This window comes from Copadichromis virginalis, linkage group LG14 (genome assembly GCF_057382275.1).
Source record: "Copadichromis virginalis isolate Kocher_CV1m ecotype Utaka linkage group LG14, C_Virginalis_male_GT1.1, whole genome shotgun sequence".
NCBI classification, from domain to species: domain Eukaryota; kingdom Metazoa; phylum Chordata; class Actinopteri; order Cichliformes; family Cichlidae; genus Copadichromis; species Copadichromis virginalis.
In genome coordinates, this window is record NC_140631.1 from 265,747 (window position 1) to 284,392 (window position 18,646).

The window sequence follows — 18,646 nt, forward strand, 5'->3', positions numbered from 1 at the left end:
GCTGTCAGGAAGCCATTTTTAGTGAAGAGAAACAGGGAGAAAAGGCTGAGGTATGGTAAATTACACGAGAACTGGACTATATCAGTGGCAACAGGTCTTACAGCATTATGAATTCATATTTGACATTTTTGGTTCAAATAATTGTTGATATGACTCCAACAGAGGGTGTTTACATCCATCTGTAAAACACGATGAAGGCTCTGCCAGTGGTGTTGGGAATCTTGAGAAAGCTGATGGAAATATGAACCAGATATTAAGATTTTCATTAATCATGCAGTCCCAGCTGAAAAGCATCTAGTTGGAAAAGGCATATTTTTATTCATTACGACAATGATCCCAAACACACGGTGAATGCAGTAAACGTATACCTAGATCAGTCATGGATTGGCCTCCCCAGAGCCCAGACCTCAACATTTATTAAAGCAGTGTGTTCCGGAAAGAGAGAGTCCAGGCTATGTTCGATAGTAAAGGTGGCCATACCAAATATTGACTTTCAAGTACATTTTTGCCTTATGTACTGTATTTCCATTTATGTTTGCACGTTTCAGTGAATTGCTCTGCCTATTTCCCATTTTCCCAGCAGAATATAACGAAATGAGGATGCCTCAAGACTTTTGCAATATTGTATCAGAAGGAGAAAAAAGGTGACAAATGTCCCAGTTCTTCGTGGTTAATCTTGTTAATGTTGCCTTCTGTTTTCTAATGGTTTCCTGCCAAAAACCCTAAAAAAGTGTTCTCCAACCTCGTGAATTGAAAACACTGGATTTGTTATAGAATAACTTCTAATTAGCTATTATTTCACAGAGGAAATAAGATAATCGATAAAAGAAAAAAAGACGTGAAAAGGAGACAATAAAAGAAGCCCCTTCCTTTCCCACATGTGCTAAACTTAGAGCCAAAGCCTCACCCTGCCGCTTTCCGCTTCATTAGAGCTGTTTAAACAAAACAAGTTTAAAATAGGGTTTCTATCTGAAACAGCACATGCAGTTAAAAGGCCAATGTGGAAAATAAATCCTTGTGATTATAGTTGAACAGGAAGCAGCACTTGCTCTGCCTTTCAGCCCCATTGAACAAGACGTCAGCAGCTCTATGGAGGTAGTTTAGTCTTTTTTACAAATTCAAAATTAAATATGCGAGCACTCAAAAATTAAGGTTCACTGAGAAATGTCCTCATTTTTTAAAAAGAAAGGCATATTCCTTGTTATTTAATACAACATTCAATTGATCAGAAATGTTAGAAATCATGGTAAATGGGCTCATCAATACAAAATCATGATTGTCTTTTTAATTGTATAACTTTGTAGACTACTTTTCCCAAACCATCACTCTAGTGCTCCACTGGCACCTCGTATTACTTAATGCAAGTAGTTTACAGGTGTTGTGTCGTGTCTTTCTACAGATGTAGAAAGGTCAGCTACTCAAGAGACCTTCCCCAAATCTCCCTCATCTTCATCTTCGTCAACGAGGCTCTGTCGGTGATCCTGCGCTCAGTCCACTCAGCTGTCAATCACACACTTGCTCAAGGAGGTCATCCTGGTGGACGACAACAGCGATGACGGTCAGTATAGATTAAATATTTTCTTCAGCTAATACCAAATAAGAAGAGTGGCTTTTTCGCCCTCTGATTAGAAGATGGTTTATAGTGAGTGAAACACAGAATTTCCATCTAAAATCCACTGAGTCATCAGCAGGATTTCTACTGAAAGCAACAAAATACACATCAAATTGTCATTCAGCATCCCAGAAATAATTATCTTATACAATAAGTGTCATGTAACCTGAATATAATTATATAATTAAGTTTTATATTATTATAAAACTGAAACTAGTGAATAACCTTTGCACTGTCCTCTTCCTGCTGTGACAAAACAAATTTCCCACGTGTGGGACTAATAAAGGTTATCTTATCTTATCTTATCTTATCTTATCTTATCTTATCTTATCTTATCTTATCTTATCTTATCTTATCTTAAAAAGGTGGCGCGGTCGTTGATGCTCAGGAAGCAGTAGACCCCCGTTGGTGTTGTTTAGAGTGAGTTGGAGCTTAAAACAGCACCGCAGGGAGCTGAGTGAGAACTTTTATGTCATCTCTCTATTTGCATGTGTGCTTCTGTATTTCTTTATTTATCAACTGTGTTGTTGTGGTGATGAATTTGTATGTTTTTTATGTTTGTTTTCAGCTTTTGATAGTGTAGCAGTGACAATAGTTGGCATACATTAGTGGTTATTTAGGATAGGATGAGCTAATAAGCCATCATGTCTTTGTATTTTGCTAGGAAAATGGGAAATAGATGCAGCAGTTTACTGAAACTTGCAAACATAAGATGCCAGATGCATCGCTCAGGTTGTGTGTCAGTTTTGTGTTATTTCTTAAGGACACAACTTTCAAATTCTGTTCGTCTGCTGTAGATGTTTTTATTTAAGCTGCCAGTTCTTTTGTCCTCTACTTGTTTAGTTTCTTGACATATGTCAAGTTTTTGGCTAATAGCTCTTTGGTAATCACCTTGCTGGTGTGTTATCGTTGTCATTTTTTGTGCAGGAAACAAATTGTGTATTTGTGACAAGCTGCTGGTAATGTGCCAGTAACGAATTTGTCCCTTGAGTTAGGTGCCTTTATTATGTGTGAATGATTCATAGGAACAAACAAATAAAGGACTGCACTGAAAATTATAATAAAATGATGTCCAAAGAAAAATTTGAAGGACCTTCAGAAAGCCTGAAGAACGTGAAATAAATTACAGAATTAAAAGACAGTTCGGTTCCTTGGAAGCAAAATGTAAAGACAAAATGTTCACACATGGCTCTATGCAACTAAATAAGAGCTTTAGGATTGTCTGAAAGTATTTGTTTGGGTTTTTGCTCGTAATTATCTGCTCCACTCTATGTTCACCTGTTCCTTATTACCCGGCTGCTCTAAAGTGATTTCTGCCAATCTTTGTCAGCTCATCTGTGAGCTTGTTTCACTCATGCGCTCTGCAACAGTCCCTCATGTTATTCTCTGCTTCACAGGTTTTTTACTCATTTTCCACCCCTTGGGCTTTGTTCTCCCAATATCAGCTTTATTTAAATAAGCTTTCTTTATGGTGGTTTTGCTGATTTTCTGTATTCATTTGGAAAAGCTTACAAACCTAACACAAATAATTGGGGTATAACCCTCAATCTCATTGGGCCTGTTTGAGTGCACATATGTCAATGAACTTAAAAAGGGCTAGTATGTGCACTTTGCTAAAGAAATGCTTTGATTATATATATATATACAGTGAGTATATTTTCATAGGTACAGTGGGGCAAAAAAGTATTTAGTCAACCACCGATTGTGCAAGTTCCTCCACCTAAAATGATGACAGAGGTCAGTAATTTGCACCAGAGGTACACTTCAACTGTGAGAGACAGAATGTGAAAAAAAAATCCATGAATTCACATGGTTGGATTTGTAAAGAATTTATTCGTAAATTAGGGTGGAAAATAAGTATTTGGTCACCTCAAACAAGGAAAATCTCTGGCTCTCACAGACCTGTAACGTCTTCTGTAAGAAGCTTTTCTGTCCCCCACTCGTTACCTGTATGAATGGCACCTGTTTGAACTCATCATCTGTATAAAAGACACCTGTCCACAGCCTCAAACAGTCAGACTCCAAACTCCGCCATGGCCAAGACCAAAGAGCTTTCGAAGGACACCAGGAAAAGTATTGTAGACCTGCGCCAGACTGGGAAGAGTGAATCTACAACAGGCAAGCAGCTTGGTGTGCAAAAATCAACTGTGGGAGCAATCATCAGAAAATGGAAGATATACAAGACCACTGATAATCTCCCTCGATCTGGGGCTCCACGCAAGATCTCATCCCGTGGGGTCAAAATGATCATGAGAACGGTGAGCAAAGATCCCAGAACCACACGGGGGGACCTGGTGAATGACCTGCAGAGAGCTGGGACCACAGTAACAAAGGTCACCATCAGTAACACACTACAACGGCAGGGAATCAAATCCCGCAGTGCCAGACGTGTTCCGCTGCTGAAGCCAGTGCATGTCCAGGCCCGTCTGAAGTTTGCCAGAGAGCACATGGATGATACAGCAGAGGATTGGGAGAATGTCATGTGGTCAGATGAAACCAAAGTAGAACTTTTTGGTATAAACTCAACTCGTCGTGTTTGGAGGAAGAAGAATACTGAGTTGCATCCCAAGAACACCATACCTACTGTGAAGCATGGGGGTGGAAACATCATGCTATGGGGCTGTTTTTCTGCCAAGGGGACAGGACGACTGATCCGTGTTAAGGACAGAATGAATGGGGCCATGTATCGTGAGATTTTGAGCCAAAACCTCCTTCCATCAGTGAGAACTTTGAAGATGAAACGAGGCTGGGTCTTCCAACACGACAATGATCCAAAACACACCACCCGGGCAACAAAGGAGTGGCTCCGTAAGAAGCATTTGAAAGTCCTGGAGTGGCCTAGCCAGTCTCCAGACCTCAACCCCATAGAAAATCTGTGGCGGGAGTTGAAAGTCCGTGTTGCTCGGCGACAGCCCCAAAACATCACTGCTCTCGAGAAGATCTGCATGGAGGAATGGGCCAAAATACCAGCTACTGTGTGTGCAAACCTGGTAAAGACCTATAGTAAACGTTTGACCTCTGTTATTGCCAACAAAGGTTATGTTACAAAGTATTGAGTTGTATTTTTGTTATTGACCAAATACTTATTTTCCACCCTGATTTACGAATAAATTCTTTACAAATCCTACCATGTGGATTCATGGATTTTTTTTTCACATTCTGTCTCTCACAGTTGAAGTGTACCTCTGGTGCAAATTACTGACCTCTGTCATCATTTTAGGTGGGGGAACTTGCACAATCAGTGGCTGACTAAATACTTTTTTGCCCCACTGTATATTAAATATTTTTTAGTTCTTTGTCTCTGGACAGCCTAAAATAAAAATCAAAAACACTGCTTAGTGGGGTGGCTGTAGCTTAGGTGGCAGAGCAGGTCAGCCACTAATCAGAAGGTCGGTGGTTCGATCCCAGGCTGCCTCCTGGCTGCATGCCAAATATCCTTGGGCAAGATACTAACCCCGTGTTTGCCTACTGGTGGTGGTCAGAGGGCCCGGTGGCGCCAGTGTCCGGCAGCCTCGCCTCTGTCAGTGCGCCCCAGGGCAGCTGTGGCTACAATGTAGCTTGCAGCTGCCCTGGGGCATTCACACACACATTCACAGTGTGTGAATGTGTGTGTGAATGGGTGAATGACTGAATGTAGTGTGAAGCGCTTTGGGGTCCTTAGGGACTAGAAAAGCGCTATACAAATGCAGGCCATTTACCATTTAGTGCTTAGTGGGTTGCCCTTTGTGTTCTTATCATGTTGTTTCACACAACCAATACTAAGGCTTGATGTGCGGTTTATAAAGGAGTGCAGGCTGCCAGTGAGAGAAGTGAGACAAAAGAGTTGTCATACTGGGAATGGTTGCTTAAGCTCACTCTGCTGTCCTTTCATATTTATCGACATGAATTCCAATTATTGTGATTGCATGAAAATAATTATGCAAGCTAGGCATAATGTGTCAGGCTTTGATTGTTGCTGCCAGAGGGGACTCTGGAACAGCATTTTTCTTTTTTTCCTCCTTTCTTCAGTAAAGAGGGCTGCAATGGATCTGATGTTAGAGAAGCTAAGAAAAAAATACAAGCACTTTCTTTAGCATGTAGGGATTCTTCTTAAACTCGCCAACTTAGCTGCAATGGTGATATATTCTTTTCAGGCTTTATTAGTCCTGACATCAGATCAAATACTGGAAAACTCCAGCTGGCAGACTGTTCAAGGATAGATGTGCAGATTATAAGCTAAACGGCAGATTCAAAGATCAACTAAAGATCAGTCTTTATAAGCATTTCTGACTTGTTTTGTTTGATGTGTTATCTTCATTTTCTGAACTGTAGAGCAACTGAAAGGTCCACTGGAGGAGTATGTGAACAAACGCTATCCCGGCCTGGTGAAGATTGTAAGGAACCAAAAGAGAGAGGGATTGATCAGGGCCAGGATCGAGGGTTGGAAGGTAGCCACTGCTGAGGTGACAGGATTTTTTGATGCCCATGTGGAGTTCACCCCATCATGGTGAGTGGGTCCTATCATCTAGCGGGAAGCACGGTGTTATTAACAGTCAGGAGTGAATTTTTGGTATTTGGAAAAAGGCTTATTTTAGTGTAAATTAAAGTGAAACACAGCATTCAAAAACAAAAATGACATGTACTCAAAATTAAATCTGGAAAAAAACATATCTTTGCCAAATGTATGAACATTGGAATAACTTATTCATGATAACAACAATGACAATAATAGAGCTTTGGGTATCAGTGTTAAAAGAGTGCTACAAAGTGCAAAGAAACCATGGAAAGAGAAGACAAAGGATAGCTGAAGCTGCATAAAAGGAAGAGCCAAGCTATTTCACGCCTGAGAAGTTTTAAAATGAGACACTTGAGGCTGTGGGATCAGGTTGAACGGATTTTATTTAAAAAAAAACATCACAAGCACACATAAAACACACACCAAAACAGGACCCCTCTTGGAGAACTTGTCGTAAAAGTAAATTTTTAGTAACCATAAAAAATGAAGGTTTTGTACTAATTCAAAAAAGCTGAGCGCTTGGTGGTGAACTGAATCAAAGGCTAAATACTGTCAAGAAATTAGCATGCAATGAGGGACCTTATTAACCCCGCTAAGACAACTGCCACATCCTGTTGATGTCTTTTTGTGGATCTCATTTTCGAGCTCAGTGCATAACTTAAGGTATACCGTGCAGTTCTCTCACTGCCCCCTGCAGAGCTCAACTCGGCTGAATCAAACAGAATTAGTGATAAAACTGGGACGACACAAGGAACTTTCTATTTGACTGAAGTGGATGAAAAAAGTGGTGCTCTTAAAAGATGTTATAAACTTTGTTTCTGCACAAAGTAAAGTCAACTAAATGTGTGAGTGTGTGTGTGTTTGCACTTTTTTCAGGGCAGAACCAGTTCTAGCTAGAATAAAAGAAAACCACAAGAGGATTATCTTGCCGTCAATCGACAACATCAAGCACGATACCTTTGAGGTGGAGCGCTATGAGAACTCTGGCCATGGCTACAACTGGGAACTGTGGTGCATGTACATTAATCCACCCAAAGAGTGGTGGGAGGAGGGAGACATGTCTGCACCAATAAGGTATGCCAGCTTCTCCCATTTAAACGTGAACACAGATCTCACACTTCTGAGATGTATTTTTTTCCACTTCTTTAAGATTTTCAATAAAACTGCCACCAAGTTCTTTTTTTAGTTTTGGGGAAGATTAGGGGAAAACAAGAAAAAAAGCTCCTGATGGGAAACCAGACTTCATTAAAGCAATAAAAAAATTACAGCCTAAATTAGAGAGTGGTGAAAATAGGATTTTAATTATCTGATTATCACCCATATATTTGTGTTAAATTGGATTTCCTTCCATTCTTTAATTAAAAATAAGAATAAATTGCATGAGTATGCACAAAAATGTTTAGATTTACCCTCCACATAATAGGCTGAAATATAAAGTGTGAAACTTTGCATAGTGGAGATTTGGGTTGTAGAAAAGTACTCCAAAATAAACATCAGATAAAGCCACAAAAAAACACATTCTGGTGTTTGCAAACGCTCAGTGTCACATGATAGTGTGTTTTCCTGGCTGCAGGACGCCTGCCATGATTGGATGCTCCTTTGTGGCCAATCGGGACTACTTTGGAGAACTCGGTCTACTCGACTCAGGCATGGACGTCTACGGAGGGGAGAACATCGAACTAGGCATCAGGGTTTGTGTGTCACCCAGTTTCCTCTTGTTCCTGCTCCCTCTTTACCCCTGTAGGTTTTAAGTGGAGCAGTGGCCACCGTAGCGTGGCACCACTGATAAATGAGGCCCCATTAAGAGTCCTGGAGGACCAGTCCTGTGTGAGCAGCTCACAGCAGGGCAATGGAGATAAATAGGTCACGTAGAGCAGAGCAGGAAGGTTGGAGTTTGTTTCTGTACATTTTGAGAGATTGGAGAGTCTTTTGTTTTTCTGCAAGGTTATTAGATTTTTCCTGAAAAAATAACGTCAAACATTTTCACAACCCGAGTGTGTTGGCTTTTATCCAGCAAGCTAAACAATCAAATATTTTTAGAAAGACAAAAACGGTTGCCTTGTCTTTGAGTTGACTTGGTCATAACTTGAATCTGAAATGGAAAGTTCTTATATCTTGTCATCAAAAATATCAAGATTCCCCCCAAAATTAAGTCTAGATAAGTAAACGTGTACAGATGCAATAAAACAGCTAAAATTCAGCTTCAACGCACCTATAAATATATTACAACTGCTGGAGATGAAGTATTAGCAAAGACATGAATCTAGCCCACAATGTCACATCTCAAGAACCACATTTCTTTCTGTTCCTCTTTTACTACAAAGCAGTGGGACACATATCCAGAGTTGCCCTGCGACAACAACATTTCTACATTTCACTACAACCCTTACAAGAGGATTGTTTGGATGTGTCCAGGGAGAAGGCCCTCATTCAGAGAAACTCTTTCATAACAAGCACTTGAATCAATGACTGTTTGGGTTTTAACAGGATTCTTGGGATAATGAATGTTAAGCGGTAGATATCAGCACCTCTATGGGGCAATTTTGCATGGTTGTTGTCCAACATCTTTTACATGAAATCATAGTACTGCTTATTTATCTTAGAGTGTGGCAGAGAGCAGTAAAATGTTTTTTTTTGGCATACCCTCTGTTGGTTAGCACCCGTGTCCTTGGGTAACAGAAACACATAGGTTATCTTTAAAACCTATGTGCCCATTTTCTGTTTGTAGTGCTCCTTATCTGTGGATGGAACATGTTTCATATTGTTCCCAGTGTGAAGAAAGACTGACGGACCTACTTTTTATCCAGTAGGAATGTTTGTCAGGAGTGAAATAGGTTGCATCTGTGCAATTGTTTGGCGACCTGTCAGTTTGAAGTTTCTGTTACGCTCACATCACTTTGACGTGGGTTCAGATAGCTTGGATATCCATGTCTTCATTATGTTCACAGCAGAAGGCTCGTGGGTTGGACACACTCAGCAGATACTTTATTAGATACACCTTGTCAGTATTAGGTTGGACACTCTTTTGCCTTCAGAGCTGTTTTAATTCTTCATGGCATAGATTCAACAAAGTACTGGAAACATTCCTCAAAGATTGATCGTGGCATGATGGCCTCATGCAGTTGATGCAGATTTGTCAGCTGTGCATTCACGATGGGAATCTCGTGATCTATCTGATTGAGATCCCCTGACTGTGGAGACTTTCCTGTTAGCTCACAAGAGTAGCACCTGATATGGTCCTCTGCTGCTCTAGCCCAAATTCTTCAAGGTTCACGGTTCAAAGTAATGCAAAAGTGGTTTTTAAGAAGAAGTTATCTGTTTTACTGTTGCCTTCTTGTCAGCTCAAAGCAGTCTCTGGTCGGGTCTGGTATCAACAAGATATTTTCACCCAGAGAACTGTCTCTCATTGGATATTTCCTCTTTTTTGGACCATCCCTTGGGATAACCCTAGAGATGGTAATACAGAAATATCCTAGTAGATCAGGAGTTTCCAAAATACTCAGACCAGTCCTTCTGTCAACAACAACCATGCCTAACGTGTCTTAAATCTTCTTTCTTTTCCATTTTGATGCTCAGTTCTTCTGTGAGTACCCTGCCGAGATCCACTTTCTGGGTAAATTATTCATTATGAGAGCAGTTAATCTCCTTTTGAAGCTTGTGGATGTGCACAACAATTCTACCTAACAGTGAGAGGTCAATTCAGGGTCCAGTGGTTTGATCTCACTCACAGTCCTGCATGAATGAATTCACAGCACCATGTCCTGTTCTCATCTGTTCTTCAAGGGGTTTTCCTCTGAAGCCTCTGTGTTTGTTTAAGGGCTGTGTTTTTCTGTGGCTGGGATAGTTCCTAATTGGTCAGTTGCTGGCTTTGCACATTTGTTCTCCAAACCTGCAGAGGATACCTCAGTCTTGACCTGCTGATTTTGATGGCTATCATTGTGAATGAAGTAAGGATTACAGCTAGGTCATTGGATTCCACCACTGATCAACTTAGAGATTGTAGCTACATGATGCCCTTATTTGGGCATGTCCATTTTTCCTGAGGTTGTGTAGAAGCTTTTGGAAAAAGGGATGAGTACCACTGGCTGTTTCCAGAGAGGATCCTGGGAGGAAGTTATCTTGTTCAGCTTCCTATTTCTTCAATAGCAAGTCTGCTAGGTCAAAAAGCTCTTTTTTAAAGTTTTGCATTAAGAGCTGTTTCAGTAGCTCTAGATGCACCATAACATTGTTCTAGCCATTCTGATATCATTTTCAGCTCAGCTGCTGGGTGGTTTGTATGAGGAGATAATTGATTCAACCTTCATGCTCTGAGGTTTCTTTTCTAAACCACTTCACAAGCAGGTGAAGCTCTTCTGCTGCAGTTAATTCTTAAACCTTTAGCACCAAAAATGAATGATGTCCAGTAGTTCTCCACTTTATCATTATACTTTCTTTGACCTCTGTTAATGAGAAGCAACAAAAGGAACGAATCTTGGTCAGGAAGAAGAAATACTCTTGTACACATTTAAGGCTATTCATCATCTCTCTCCTCCATATCTCTCTGATCTGGTTCAGATCACTGCCCCATCTCGATGTCTTAGATCTTCTTCTTCCCTTTCTCTCTCCGTCCCTTCCCCCCGTCTTGCCACCATGGGGAGCAGGGCTTTCAGCTGCTCTGCTCCACGACTCTGGAATTCCCTACCTCCTGATTTAAGAAATATCTCTTCCATCTCTCTCTTTAAGTCCCAACTCAAAACTCACTTGTTGTCTTATGCTTTTATGATTGTGTAAACTGCTTGCTTTTATGCTTCTTTTTTTATTCTGTTGTTGTGTAGCTCTTGGGGCTATGCTAGCATTCATGTCTTATTGTTCTGGCCCGCTGTCCTACATCAAAGCTGGGAAATAGCATGGTGAACTGTAGAAGATGTTTTGGCCACATCTTCAAGCATGACTTGTGCTTCTGACCGTCTCTTCTTGTTGATCTTTAATGACATGCCTGGAATCATCATGGTGTATTCGCTGACTGGGAGAGTGCTCTGGATGATACGTTGTCACAGCAAACAATATAAGTAAAAAAACATGCATTTATGTATGTATACTCACAGTTGGAGCTTAAAAGTTAACCCAGTGCTGAAGTGCCGAAAACCTCAGCTCCTCTTGATGCCCCTTAAGGTTGGCTAGAAAAAAATGAATAAAAGCAACAATTAGATATTTTTTATATAACAGAAAACAAGAAGAAAAACCGAGAAGGACTTCTAAATGTACAGATTTAGCTTTCATTAGTTCCAGCACAAAGAAAACACGTCCTTCCAGGTGCTCTATGCTCCAGCTGTTAGCTGTAATTGACTTTATAAATCAGGACATCGCGGCGACTGTGCATCTGCCTATTTATATTTCCTGCTGCCCAGCAGCCAGCAGTATATTATTGTGAGCTTTAATTCATACTCCTACTACCCACAGGTGTGGCTGTGTGGAGGCAGTATGGAGGTGCTGCCTTGCTCCAGAGTGGCTCATATTGCACGAATGAAGAAACCTTACCACAGTAACATAGCTTTCCACACACGCCTTAATGCCCTGCGTGTGGCAGAGGTCTGGATGGATGAGTACAAGTCCAATGTCTACCTGGCCTGGAACATCCCCATGGAGGTGAGAACGGCATTTTTCTGCACCAAGACCTCTCTTAGAGAGGATGCTGTCAGTCATGCTTGTCTGTTTGTGACTATCAGATGTCCATGTTCAGAGCCAAACAGTTTTTCTTTTGGTTCCACAATTTATGTAGAGACTTTAGGCATAATAACTTCCTTTGCTCTTGCAGAACCACGGTATTGATTACGGAGACATATCACAGAGGGTTGCACTGAGGAAGAGTCTGCAATGTAAGAGCTTTCACTGGTACCTAGACAACGTTTACCCAGAGATGAAGAGGTACAACGATACGCTGTTCTACGGTGAGGTGAGCCATGAAGGACAAAGACACAGGAAAAAGTAAGTTTGTAGATGTAAGATCTGATGTACAAATTAAACCACTGAAATTAAATAAATGATACTTACACAAAGTCCTAAGAAACTTGTATCTCCTCCACAGACCAAAATATAACAAGAAAGCAGGGACTCAGACAGCATGTACATCCACATCTTCTCAGCTGTTAATAGAAAATAAATGAGATTTAGAACTTTGTCTGATCCACACTGACACATCCTTGTTTTTAGCCTTTATACATTTTTAATCGGTAATTATTTTGGGGAATATTCATATTTTATGAATTAAGTCTGACTCTTTTTTTTTGTGTATTTAAGGTCCGCAATTCTAAAGCAAGCCACCTGTGTATGGATCAGGGTGTGAAGGAGAACCACACAGCCACCCTGCACCCATGCCATGGGTGGGGTCCTCAGGTACAACACTCTTCCTCACCACCATACTAAAGAGTATACTCCATCTTTTTCCAGTTGCTTTGCTTTCTCATGAAAACATACAGTGAGCTTCTCCGGTGATGTGATTTGCAGCTGTGTCTCAATCACAGGCTCAGCTGAAATCCTCCAAGGAGCGAGTTCTGCTGTCAGAATAAAATTGTGTCTTGCACTTTTTGTGTTGAAGCCCTGAGTCAGCCAGTGTCAGCTCTTCATCCCTTCAGCCCTAAGGGCCTCTCTTTTTAGCTCACAGTGGTAAACAGGTGCTTTAGGCAGAAAGTCAAGGCTTCAGTGGTAAAATGCTAAAGGAGCTAAAATTTCAATTCAATTCTGGAAAAATGAGTGCCGCTGATAGGTTTGTAGCTTGAACCCATCCGCTGGAACGTTAAAGGCAATATAATTACACTGCAAAGCAAGACACGAAGTAGGCAAGCTTCATGTTACTCGTGCACGGGAGAGAACCGGACAATCGCCGTTCCTTCGCTTGGCCCCAGTTGCTCTCGTCCGTCCTCCCGTACCACTGTCCTTTTATTGAGGTTACATGAATATGCATAAGTTCGTTAACATATGACGTCTACATACACACAAAGAGTAATAAATTCAAATTCAAATTTTATTTGTCACATACACAGTCATACACAGTACGATATGTAGTGAAATGCTTGGACAACTGCTCGTGACCTAAAGAAAACAAAAAAGGAAAGGCTATGAATAAGGTAGGAAATAAATATGAAAAATTAAAAAGGGGTAAATTTAACTAGGAAGGAATAAAATATAAATTAAGGTTAAAAATGAAATAACTGTACAACACAAATTAGAATGAAGGGTAAATTTAACTGGGAAGAATAAGATAAAATATATAAATTAAAGTTGAAAATAAAATAACTGTACAACAAAATACACCAATACACAGTATAGAACTATATAAGAATGTATGAAGAAATCTAAATATAAATAAATATATACACAATAACAGCAGCTGTACAAGTATTAACCGGAAATGAAGAATATAGTGACCAGTGTTGTGCAAAAACAAAGTCCAGAAAGTCCAGTGTGTGTGTAAGAACTGTATGTGTGGGTCAGTACTGTGTGGTGGTGTGATTGAGAGACCGTATCGCCTGCGGGAAGAAGCTCCTCCTCAGTCTCTCTGTGTTGGTCTTCAGGGAGCGGAATCGCTTTCCTGACCTCAACAGAGAGAACAGTCTGTTGTTGGGATGGCTGAGGTCCTTCACGATCTTCCTGGCCTTGGTCCAGCACCGCCTGCTGTAGATTGAGTGCAGGTCAGGGAGCTCGGAGCGGATGGTGCGCTCAGCTGACCGCACAACCCTCTGTAGAGCTCGTCTGTCCTGCATGGTGCTGTTCCCGAACCAGGTTAAGATGTTTCCCGCCAGGATGCTCTCTATGGTGCACGAGTAAAAGTTCCTGAGCACTTTGGAGGGCAGTTGGAAGTCTCTCAAGCGTCTGAGGTGGTAGAGACGCTGACGGGCCTTTTTCACCACGGTGTTGATGTGACAGGACCATGACAGTTCCTGCGTGATGTGAACTCCGAGGTATTTGAAGCTGTCCACTCTCTCCACTGGGCACTCGTTGATGACGGGGGTCTGGTAGTTCCTCTCCTGCTTAGTGCTGAAGTCCACTATCAGCTCCTTTGTCTTACTGACGTTTAGAAGGAGGTTGTTCCTCTGGCACCAGTTCTCCAGATTCCTAATCTCCTTCAGGTAGGCCGTCTCGTTGTTATCAGAGATCAGGCCCACCACGACGGTGTCGTCAGCAAACTTGATGATGGTGGTGGAGCTGGTAGTGGCCACACAGTCATATGTGTACAAAGAGTACAGCAGGGGGCTCAGAACACACCCCTGGGGGGCTCCAGTGCTGAGAGTGGTGGAGGCTGAGACATGTCCGCCCATCCTTACTGCGTGCGTGTGTGTGTGTGTGTGTGTGTGTGTGTGTGTGTGTGTGTGTGTGTGTGTGTGTGTGTGTGTGTGGACTGCTGATCAAAGGGTCAAACATCCTTGGTCAGGAAGAGGGTAGCCTCCCCCTCACCCTAGATGGTTCATCCTAGATAACACGGTGAGGAAGTCCTGCAGTTCATCTAAACAAAGACTAGACTAGAACAGACGCAACTACGTTAATCCTACCATAAAACAATAAAACACGGTATGACCTCTCATGCTCCCAAAGTGCTGTCTAATACACACACAGTTTGCAGACTATCAAGGATCAAAACCTCTACCAATCTACAATTAATTACAAAACTCTAAGCATATATAAGTAAATATTTCTAAGCATAAATGACAATCAACAATACAAATCTAACAGCCGCATCACACTTTCTTCACAAGACATGCTTCAGTTGCATTTTTTAAAGTTATCCTTTTGATGGAACAAAAAGTCTTCAGTTTTTATTAGACCACCAGTTTTTCACACTTGCACTTCCACGGAGATAAAAGCGACCCCATGGTGTCTTAGCGTGGGTTCTCTCCAGGTAGTCCGGCTTCCTCCCACAGTCCGATGACATGCACGTTAGGTTAAATGGTGACTGGCTGTAGGTGTGTATGCAAAACAGATAAAGCACATAAGTGCATAAAATAAAGTGCGATATGAATATCTGTGAAAAGATGAATGTAACTTGTAGTGGTCAAAGATACTAGAAAAACATTTTAATAAATACTCTGTTCTTAAGAAGAAGCAGTGACATCTAGGGACCACAAGTGGGATTTTTTAAGATTTTGAGTCCAAACGCTGTTAAATCACCTAACTTTTGTATGATGTACTGCAAACAGGATGCAGTTACTCTGCAAAAAGACCCAAACTGGGCTGACTGGGTGGTTGATGGAAAGCTTTATCTTTATATCTTTTGCAAGGCATTGCAACCACTATTCATGCTTTGTTAGGAACAGAATGCGATATAAACAATTTCCCAATCAGTCTTTATCGTCAGCACACTCAAAGCCTCAGAGCTAGATGCAACCAAAGGAACTGTTTTATCTGCACTGCTAAAGTGGAAATTACTATTAATCTGAACGAAAAAGCTGAAGTGAAAGACACAAAGGTTAGAAAACAGAGCGGGAAGAATCTGACTCACTTCTGCTTTTTCTTTCTGTCAAGTTGAGAAAACTGCAGAATTTGGTGTATATAAAATGTTAGGGCTATATGTGGGTTAGAACTCTGCTGAAACAACACTGTGATTAGCAGTGATGTACAGGAAAATCTTTGTGTTTAGCACTCAGTGAAGAACAAAGACATGTTTTGCCTCTCAGCAGTATTGGGAACAACACCATCCTCTTGTTCAAAGCAGCAAAAAAAAAACCCAACAGCTTGCATAATCAAGGAAAATTCCTGCCAGGTTACCTTCAACTTGTACATCATCACATACTTATTTCATCGTTAGCTAATAAAGAGAAGAGTATTCACTCAGCCAGTTCAGTAACTTTCCGTTTACTGTATGTGTGACGTATCTGTTTTCCTCTTAGTTAGGACGCTACACTAAAGAAGGTCAGCTGTTTCTGGGACCCCTAGGCAGCACTGGTGAGGACACTCGTTGTGTGGTGTACGATCAGATGAGCAACTTTCCTCAGCTCCTCAATTGTGAAAAGGTGACCAACGTGAAACAGAAGACATGGCATTTCTCTCAGGTCAGAAGTGTAAAGAAATCTCTTTTTCAATGATATAACTGAGTGTTTATAAGAGAAACTAAAATTTACTGGCATAGAGTTGAGAGGAAAAGTATCTATATGTCAGATTTTAAAAGGGACCTATTGAGCTCATGTCTGGGTCCATTCTTTTTTCTCTTGGACTCTAATATGAGAGTAGCTTTGCATGAATCTTCATTTCTCTCATACTCAGCATTGCTGCAGCCCCGTAGTTCATGCTTTATCTGACAGAACCGCCTTTATATTCCGAATACCTCCGTTGAAGCCACCTTTCTTTGTGTTAAAACCCTCACAAACAGAAGGTTTTAACACCGGGGCCAGTAGGACTTCACAGATAGATCTGTCTGTTTGTGATGACTATATTAGGATATCATCTCTGCTATTACTGAAATCAAAGCAGTCTGGTTAACGGGGATTATTTGCACATAAATTGAGACTTTGGCTATGATTAATATGAACAATAACTGTTGTAAAATTATATTTATGCTAGAAAATAAGGGGTCCTCTTAAGACAACTAAACCCAGACTGCTTAAAGGGTAACAAGCGACTCAATATACCTTTTACTTTGGCATTGATTCTCTTTTTCTTTTAATGTGAAAAACCTTTTGTAAGTCAATTTTCTGTTGGTCTTTTAGTTCTGTTTGGGTAACCTTTAAAAACTAAAGAGTTACAGCCTGTAGCACGGGAAGAGGAGAGCTTGAACAGTGATGCTGCAGACCTTCTGCCACATCGATTCTTTGTCACACAGCAGGACAAGCAGTGAAGAGTCCTGCAGACGTAGAAGTCTTAGGGAAATAGGGAGACCTTACTTATTTTATATAGATGTAAGGTAAAAAGTTAGTGCCATTTGTTTAAGAAAGAGGTTGCAACAGTTCACATAAGGCCCGGTCTGGTTACATACTGTTCTGTCACCATCACGCATTGTTCACAGACCATCTGTGAAATCTGTTAAAACCAAAGTATTGTATCTCCTTCTGCCTTGCAGAACGAATCGATCATAAATCGGGCTACTGGACGCTGTCTGGAGGTGGTGCCGGCTAATGTTTACTCCGGCCACCTGCTGGTCCTGCAGCCCTGCTCGGGGCAGAGGTGGACCATCAAGAACACTATGAAGCAGTGATCGCCTGGCCAGTTTCATTGGGACCAATTACAAAGGCTATTTCCAAGAGCTGTCACCTGACGTTACCTTGGCCAGTGGACAATCAATGATGCGGGGGCTCCTTAGCTTTTGAAATAAGACTCAAAAATAGATGGCTTTAAGGAGACGAGTGATGAGGTGGTTTGGAAACAATTGATGTTTTTTTGTTTTTGTTAGTTTTTTTTTAAAAACATGGACATTCAACGTGGTGAAAGTTTAGCATGAGGACCATTTCTCTATATGAATTTTACAAACTTTCAATGTGATGTTGCCATAATTCCTGTGTGCCACTTCTTTACAGTGTTTAAGTTTTAGTAGACATTTAATCGACCAAAAGCGTGTTCTTTCTTATGTGAAGGGGAAAAAAAGTTTCCATCTTCCATCAGTCTTTCTGCAATATTTCATTCATTTTGTGCCACGGACCGGCCCTAAATAACTAAAATGTGTTCATAACACACGGGAAAAGACACAGGGGAACTGAGGTAACGATAAAAACAATAAATATGAACGATAAAACGAAGAAAAAAACCCCCGGTAAACCATAAATTGCACACCTGAACCTCAACACTCGCGGCCCGGTACCAAACGACTCACGGACCGGTACCAGTGCATGGCTCGGGGGTTGGGGACCGCTGGTCTATGGTACTTAGAAATTAAGGAATGGCTACTCGTGACAGGAGAAAATTTTACACAGTTTAGCAAAAATGCCTGAAAAGTGATTCTTATGTTTTTCAGAAAATTCAAATCCTTGTAAATATTTATAATTTGAAGAAAAATATGCTAAAAATATTACTTGGTGTACTTTTTTTTTCAAATCACCCCAACAAGGACTCTGGGCTAAATCTCACTTCTATGTTTTATGGATTCTGACTTTTATTGCTATTTTTCCACCAAGCATTCTGTAGCATCAGATGCAATATATCTCGTAGCATGAAGTACTGTAAGCAGTTGGGTACAAAGTTTCTTTGCGCTAAGTTAATTTATTTGGTTAACTGCTGTGTGCCATAACTACTGAAAACCTAGTCAAACATAGGAAGCACTTTTTTGGACAAAGGGTTGGAACATGAACGAGAGAGGAGGATTGAATCAGGAATGCACAAAAGTACCAATAGTGGAAATGCAGGAGGCCTTAAAGGCTGAAATTATTAACGTACTGAGATGTATATGATGTCATATATTAAATTGCATAAGTGTGATCAGCTGGATTTTTGCTCCCAAGATTGTCTTCCAATAAACAACTGGTTTCCTGGGTTGTGCTTTGTTACTGTGTTTTAGGATACATCTGCAGTCTTTAAATTTGTCATACTTTAATTAGTATGCTTATTTTTTTCAGTTTAATTTTATTTTCAAGCTTGTTTGT

General features: G+C 40.8%; 1 pseudogene; it reads left to right on the top strand.

Annotated features, from left to right (window-relative positions):
• Window positions 1-594: 594 nt before the first annotated feature.
• Window positions 595-18,536, top strand: LOC146693145 (polypeptide N-acetylgalactosaminyltransferase 17-like; annotated as a pseudogene).
• The last annotated feature ends 110 nt before the right edge of the window (window positions 18,537-18,646 follow it).